At 29.8% G+C, this 8,489-nt stretch overlaps 1 protein-coding gene across 2 annotated transcripts in view; it reads left to right on the forward strand.

Annotated features, from left to right (window-relative positions):
* LOC108747614 overlaps window positions 1-8,489 on the forward strand; it is a 253,950-nt gene that overhangs the window by 35,421 nt on the left and 210,040 nt on the right. Inside the window, exon 1 of one of the 2 annotated variants that reach the window (XM_018485199.1) lies at window positions 3,454-3,516. The exons of the other annotated variant lie outside the window; for it this stretch is intronic. The gene's annotated coding sequence lies outside the window, so the exon portion shown is untranslated. Of the gene's footprint in view, window positions 1-3,453; window positions 3,517-8,489 lie in introns of those variants that run through there. 2 annotated transcript variants of the gene reach the window in all.

Below are 8,489 nucleotides of genomic sequence, written 5' to 3' on the forward strand. Positions count from 1 at the left end.
CATCTACATAAAAGTGAGAATATTAAAACTTTCGACAGAATTATCGCAAATAATACGAATATTATCGTTAAAACGAGTTAAATAAAATATGTCTATAATAGTAACAAAGATATTGTATTAATGATTCGAATTGTACATTAAAAAATTTTGTTATAATAAGCATCAAAAGAGCGCGCTTTCGAGAAATAGTCGATCGAGAAATAGTTACTATCGTTACATAAGACTTAAAGTTTGAAATTGATCGTTTTTTTGGGATCTGCGAAGTTTTCATGTAGAGAGTTCGTCGATAACGGTAAAATTTTTCTCGAAATTTCAACTCATGAACATTTTCTTGAGATTTTTATTTTGTAGTAAATCACAAAATACTTTCTTACAAGCTTTCGATTGTTCATTTGATGTAACTAGCAATTTATCGACATCTGCGAGCAATTCATTGTGATCACAACGTTACTACAAATATAGGTCAACAAATATATTAATAGTGCTCTTATTTTTATCTGATATTACATGAAACATCTGTTACTATAAACTTAATCATGCCTTCTGTTTAAATACAGGAAATCTTATCACAGGAATCAATAAGCAATCTCGATAGAGATATCAATTTCATTCTCTCATTTTTACCTGAAATTAAATAAAACTATTTTTTCTCATACTACTTTTATTATTTTTTTCTTAAGAACTTCTTGTGGCATGTTCCTGAAATTTACAAAAAACATCTGCAAATATGAAAAGTAAGACAAAAGTGTTAAAATAATTTTAAAAGAAATATATATATGAGAAGTTTATTTGATGTGGCATTAACTATTAAAATTTATTTTCATTTTACTTTTACTGTTAACTGTTAACTGTCTTCTTTGTCCTAGGTTTTATTTTAAATACGATACAAAAAATTTTACGTTATAGTAACCTAAGAATTGTACTATAGAACTATAATTTCTCCATAAAATATAAGAATACATAATCTTTATGTAATTATTAAAAATTTTTTTGCTCAAGTATAAAACTAAATCCTTGACAAAACCTTCTACAACTCTTAAAACTCGTTTATATTTTTCTAAAAACGCGTACAAAATTAGAAAAAGTGGATTTTGCATACTCACGAGGAGTAATGGATATTACATGGCGTAGAATCAGATTTAGCTTTACTTTAAATACATTTGGCGGACTTCGACTATCTCCGCGGAAACCATTTCTGCGAATGTACAGGTTTCCAAGTCGAGAGAAACGACTGCAATAGGGTACCACGTTCCATGAACGAGTTAGTGCGAAGAGTCTCGTGCTACTGCCATAACAGTAACTGTACCATACTGTGAAAACGTATAGGTTGAGTACGTAGAGACGCAGTGCAAAGCAGGATATCACAGAATTCGTTCATCGTTTCATCGGCTATTCGCGAATAGCCGATCCCATACGATTCCATAGTATACACTGATTCGCTACTGTTCGTTGTAAAACGGTCGGTTTGGATTCGTTGCTGTGTGAAAAGTTCTACTCTTGAATGTGAAATAAATGGCTCATAAATTTTTTACATAGCACATCTACGTATTTGTCTATTTGTTAGTCTTCAAATCTGCATTTTCAGTTATAGTAATATACTTTATGAGGCTCTAACTTAACCATTAATAATTTACATATGTTTTGCAATTGTCATATGCATACATATATGCACATACAAATCTATATATATACATATATATGCATATCTTTTATGATGAATTTATACTGAAAATGTTTTCACTTCGTTATATTATTTACTGTATTTACGCAATATTCTTTTCTACATGTTAAAATATAAAAGTATATATCTATAATATTATTAAAGAATATCTCAAAAGAGAAGATCTTCAGAAAAATATAAAAAATACATATTTTTACGAATTTTGTTTTATTAAAATTATTACTCAAATAGTATCAATAATTCAATATTAAACTTTACTCAAATAGAGATTTAATCAATATTTTGCTCGTATATTAATAAGTTTTACATAAAATTTTTAATTAGAGATATTAACAAATAGTGCAACACAACTGTTGACATCAATAACAATAGCAGTTTATGGTAATCGTCGTTTTTATATAGTTCATCTAAAACAAAAAATTGTAAAAATCTTTTTGACCTTTCTAGTATGTGTATGTCTCTTCTTAACCTACTTACAATAGCCCAGTTCTATAGAGATTAATATTATTCTTTCTTCTTAAGCATTTTTAAAAATAACACTATACTTTTCTGATTAGTTGTATATAGGTATGTACATACATTTTTACACAGGCACCTACATATATGCTTCTAAAGTTCTCAATCTTTGGATTTTGTTCAGAAGCTGAAGAATTAAATTTCGTATACTTACAATGAAAGTATGTCCTCTAAAATAAAAGCTTTTAAAAAATATTATTAAATAAAAGAAAGAGAAAATATCTTAAGCTTCTGTTCTACACATATTTTATACATTATTCAATCAGTATACTTGAGTATTATTAAGCAAAATTTGCAATTTTGGAAGGGTGAGCAGGTGTAACGTGGAATTTTCAGGTACGAACTTCCATCCGTTAAGTAACTCTTGTGAAATTACACATGCCGGCAGATCCTTACGTACCTTAACCAATTTAGCGTGCAACATTATAGTCAATATACTGTATCCTGCCCCTTGAAAGCTTTCCGCTTCGTAACAATAAGTTCTTGCTTTAACATGCTGAAATATTCCGAAACTCGCATTGTTGATCGCAAAATCTGTGGCGATTCTAAGAGCGCGATCTTTTTGTTTAGATAAAGTTATTAAATATACAAAAGAACAGTCAAACATTTCCTCGATAAAATTAGTTTAACTCACATTTCTAAAATTCCAATAAAAAATTGTATTATGTGCAATTTTGCAATATCAGACGTTTCAGCTTCTTCTCTTGGTAAGACAAATACATAAAGACATGAATAGATATAAATTTAGGTATTAAAATTGATTTTGACCTTTATGTTACAAATATATACATCAAACAAATAAAAGTAATCAAAATTTTACGAAGAAAGTAGATTTTTTTATAAATATATGTATATAAAAAATAGATTAATATTAAGAAGCAATGCACAGTTTCATAAATTTTTATTCCGTTAAAATCAACAATTACAAATACGCGATTAACTACTTTTATCCCGTAATCTACTATAATAAAGATAAAGATTCAATTTTATTTTGAAGTAACATAATTACATGAAGGATTAACGAAGCATGAAATTTCTTTCCGTTTAGGCGTTTCTCTCATTTCGTTTGTTGTTGCCAATAGTCTCTATTACATTGGCTTGAATTAAGTGAAACGATAAAAGCTTTCTCCACAGGTGCAGCTTGGGACTGACGACAAATGAATAATTCGACACGTGCCGTTTGGGCGCTCGAGAGGCTTTACTCATTTTCTTTGAGCCACCCGGCATCAGGTCAATTCTTGTCGCGCGAGATTTATGAGACCTCACACCGCGAACTCGGATATTTCGAGAAGTACGTTTTCTCGAACGTAAATTGAAATGTAAGTTTTATACTGCTTTGCCATTTGTCGTAAAGAATGAAAAGCGTCATTGAAGTTTATAAAGCACAAAACTCCACGTCTTGAGAGTTGAGTTTGAAATGAAGAAATGAACTTTGTTCATTGAAGAGAAAGCGTAAATTTCACATAATATGATGCTTGCATTATCAAATATAACGATAATATTATTATTATTATTGTGATTAAACGTACAATTATTTTTATTTTATTTTGTTTAAAACTTATCGTTTTGCGTTATTCAGTTCTAAAATTTTAATTTTTATTTACACAAATTTCCAATTTATATTTATAAGTATATTTGATAAATATCTGATTCATATTTTATCGTATTTTTTAACAAAAAAAATTAATATAACATATATACATTATATATTGTAATATAACGATAAACAAATAATTTTTAAATAAATTTATACGATATATATTTTTTTACTAGAATTGTAAATGGTAAACGTCATTTATTTTATCAATTAAAGGTGCGACGTGATTTCCTACCTGTTATACTTCGGTGATATTTCAACAAAAGCAAAATATCGTACATACAAATGTCACTAAACAAATAATATAAATAATACTCAACGTAATATAATATAGAATGTAAATGCTAAAAAGATTAGTACACTGCAAATAATATATTTAAATAATGACATGTATTTACAAAAGAATTGTTCATAATGAAACTTTAACGAATTGTAAATATCTCTTTATGTAACTTTTTTGCAAAACAATCTTAATAAAAATACAAGCTACTTTTTTTAATTAAAAAGTTTTAAAATTTTTTCCATTTTTTTAAATAAAAAAGTTACCAAAATTGTTACAAATTTTATTGTTTCATCTAAAAAGTTTTTTTTTATGGGGAAGATACATTGGGTCAGCAAAATCGCAACTGAAGGATGTAAAGTGCGCTAGAGTTGTAAACCCTTCTGCGACCATCGGCCTCTTTTACGAGTAATCCCATGAGCTCTTGACGACTGTTTTTCATTTGAAATCCCACGGCAGATAAAATGCGTATTTATGACAGATACAACGAAAAGCTACGCGCTACTCGGTATTTATGGGACGGGTTCGGCGCATATCCAGGGATGCTGCTACTCATAAATCGATAACGATCGCAACTCATATCGCGCAGATCGCTTGGAGAAAAAAATTATCCGCCATAATACAGGATGATATACCTGTCGATTTGTCTGCTGCTTTTGGCTTATATCATAATCCTATATTGTTACATATTTTTTTCTTTCTTTGTGTTGAATAAATTCTTAATCTTTAGTCGCATAAAATAAAAAATTGATTGAATAAATTCAAACACGCATAAGTCAAACAGGTTTTTGTCAGTTACCGTAAACTGCATCGTATTAAATATCAATGGATAATTTAAAATGTAATTCTTGCAACATATAAGTTACGATTAACTTCGCAATTTATTATTATTGAACATTTTTAACTAAAATATTGAAATAAATTTGAGATAAAATTTTTAATAATTGTTAATAATCTAAGAATTTTTTTATAAACTTAATATATAATAGAGATACAATATAAATTATAAATATATATTATAACTTAAAACATGGATTATAAATTAAGAATGCTTATTTTCCAATAAATATTATTAAAAAAAAATATGTAAGCATATATCTTATGTGATTCTTAAAATGAAAAATATATTGATTAAAAAATATCAAAATATCATACAAAGAAATCAATCTAATAACGATATCAATAAATGCCCATTTATGTTCTTTAAGAATTAATAATTTTTGTTAATAAAAACTTCAAATCTATAACAAAATTTTATTTTGATTTTCTTACTTATTAAACTTTATTTATTAAAAGCAATAAAATCGCATTAAGCGTTAGAATATATTAAAAAGATAATGTTTCCGCTATTAGTTAAAACTTTTTTCATAAGTGTTACGTCAATTTTTTTTTTTTAGTACAATTAGTAAAAATTGAATAGAGAATTTAATTATCTAACATTAAATATGAAGGAAGTTTAGTAAATTAGGTATTAAAAATGTAAATATTTAGGTAAAACGTTATTGTTAAAAAAAATTCGTCCGGAAATCTGAAAATAAGAAATGCTCGGCTGCTGATATGGCCTCCAGTATTAAACGAACAAAAGGCGAAGTGGAGGAAGCAATCTTCTTCAAGAACGTCGAAAAAGAGGCAGAATTTATGAACCGACCGATAAAGCGATATTTCATTGTCGAGACTCGTAGCCGCGCCACTCGTCTGATCGCGACAGGTCTCTAGGATTTACCACTTACCGTTTTTTTTTTTTTCAATTAAAATGTGCAACGCGCTATTTTAAGGAGTTTTACTAAGAGGATTATGCGCGACAGCGGGTCACTTTTTTCTTGGATTTTTTAAAATCATAGTTCTCTATGCTTCATTAGGAATATTCGACAAAAAAAAGAAAGCACATAATAACAATTCGATTTAAAGTAGGTAAGTTCCGCGTGGATAAAATTCAACGGCACAATGAAGCACAAACTTGTTCACACGAAACTCCCTACAGGGCAACAACCGCGACGACGGAAAGTTTTCTTTTAACTCTTCTCTGCCCAGGTATTTAGACCAACCGCCCGTTAAAAACCAATAATTGTTCTTGTCATTATCAGGCAGGAGGGAGGTAAGAAGATTAATTTAATCCTTCGTTCTCTCTCGCGAGAGCGCGAGAAAGGAACCCGCGTACCTATGAGGTGCGAACCAACCAACGCTTTCGCGCGATTCTATTTATGATAAAGTACAAACGGCAAACTGTAAACATATCGACGCAAGTCCCAAATTTGTAGTTTGCTGGCGCGCGGTCGGAAAGAGTAAACGGGCTAAAGTATGTAAATGTAAATATAGGTCAACAAAGTATGAAATTTACATTTGGATAAAGCATTTCGTACAGATTTCAATTTCTCGCTAACGGCGAGAAATTGTTTTACAGTACACGGTACTATAAATTAAATATTGTAAGTTTTCATTAAAAATGATGACTTTAACAATGCGCCGAAGATAAGTAAATTATATTTTGATTCGTCGAACGAGAACTCGTATAAGAGTTTTAAGATTTCATTGGTATCGATTCTATTTTGTTTCTTATTCTATTATTTCTAATCTTTTTAAATGATTTTTCATTTCTATATAAGAAATAGTTTCTTTTCATTTCATCAGGGCGAGAAGTGCACTGATACAGTTCGCTCTTCGCTTTGATGAAGTGAATGGCAAGATTCACGAAACGTTGACATTAAGAATGGATTACGACACGGTGATAATCCGTAAACTCTTTGCCACCTTTGAACACACCCATGAAAGCCTCAAAAATATTATATTTACATTTAATAATACATACACACATTTAATAATTACATAGAATATTCACACACACACACACACACACACACACGCGCGCGCGCGCGCGCGCGCGCACACACACACACTTCAATGTACTGTGACAGTTAATTTTAATATATAATAGATCCAAGTCTGAATAATTATCTGTTGAGTTAAAGTGTAATATATTTTGAATTCGTTAATTTAATAATAATTTGCAACGCTCGCGAGCATCATTTCATCCTTATCATTTTAAATATTAAACAAGGATAAAATAATGCTCGCAAGTGTTGCGAACGTTAAGTGGAACGCGCCCTTTATGCAGTGTTGTAAATAAAATTTTGTATAAATGTTATTGTAGTTATTTAAGTATTAAAGAAAATTGCTTAAAGAAAGTGTTGAAGAGATACATAATTCATATGGTGGTCGACGTATAATGTACAAAATGCGATTTACTGCTTGGGAGAGCTAAAGAGATTTTGCACATTCTGTGGATACGTTGGCATCATCATTCGAAAGAAACGAGTATTCAAAGATGTTTGCTGTAGCGCGGCGAAGATGGCCTTTGGCTGTAAAATCTAGAAAGATGTATTCGTGTAGCTCATAAATAAACGAGACATTATATGTGCGCGTGAGCACAGTTCCCGAACGTTCGCCTATATAAGAGATCTGTCTCAAGTATTACCACGGACGTAAATACGAGTAGATGTTCTTTACGCGCAAGAGCGTGAAATCAAAAAATCAGATTCACGATACTTCGCGAATTCGTAAATTTTCTGTGAGTTCACTGCCCGCTAAAAATATCCCATTCTTTTAGTTGTTTATTTTATGTGTTTGGCAATTCTATGATGAGACGTAGATATAGATCGAGAACAATGAAAGCTTGAAAGCTTCTTTTAGATAAAATGTCATGGCAGCATTTTTTGTATTTCATTCCTTCAGAGATCTTTAACTAGTTAGTATAATATGAAAGTAATAAGATAAGGTTGCCGAAATCGCACCACTTTTCATTTAAAGGCTCATAACTCAGAAATTATGAAGAATATTCTTAAATTTTTTACATAATAAACTCTGTACTTTTTTCCCTTTCTTATGTCATTTTTCATTTTTTTTTTGCGCTATTATAACGTTAAAAATGAGAATTTTTTCAATATGCTGCGATTTGGCGACGAGAAAATTCGTTGCCTAAAAATCGCACCATGCCAATATTCTCATTAAAGATATTACAATAGTGCAAAAAATTTAAAAATTACAAAAATTTAAAATTAATAAGAAAAGGAAAGAATTGTATTTTATTACGCTGTTAAAAACTTAAGAACATATTTTTCATAATTTCTGAAACACATGATAATTTTAAGAAGTAATTTAAAGAATTTCTATGTGAAACAAAATAAATACTTCGTAGATTTACAATATACATTTTCATATAATAATAAATGGAATAAAAATATATTATTATTATTATTATTAGGCGTTAGGAACTCGAAAGCTCATTGCCGCAAATACCAAATCCCGCCACTGTTCCCGTCCCTGAGCAAGATCCCTCCATTTGTGACCCTCGTACCCCATTTCGTTAAGGTCCATTCTAATATTATCTTCCCATCTACGTCTTGGTCTACCCAATGGTC

The sequence above is a fragment of the Trachymyrmex septentrionalis genome, unplaced genomic scaffold (genome assembly GCF_001594115.1).
Source record: "Trachymyrmex septentrionalis isolate Tsep2-gDNA-1 unplaced genomic scaffold, Tsep1.0 scaffold20, whole genome shotgun sequence".
Taxonomy (NCBI): domain Eukaryota; kingdom Metazoa; phylum Arthropoda; class Insecta; order Hymenoptera; family Formicidae; genus Trachymyrmex; species Trachymyrmex septentrionalis.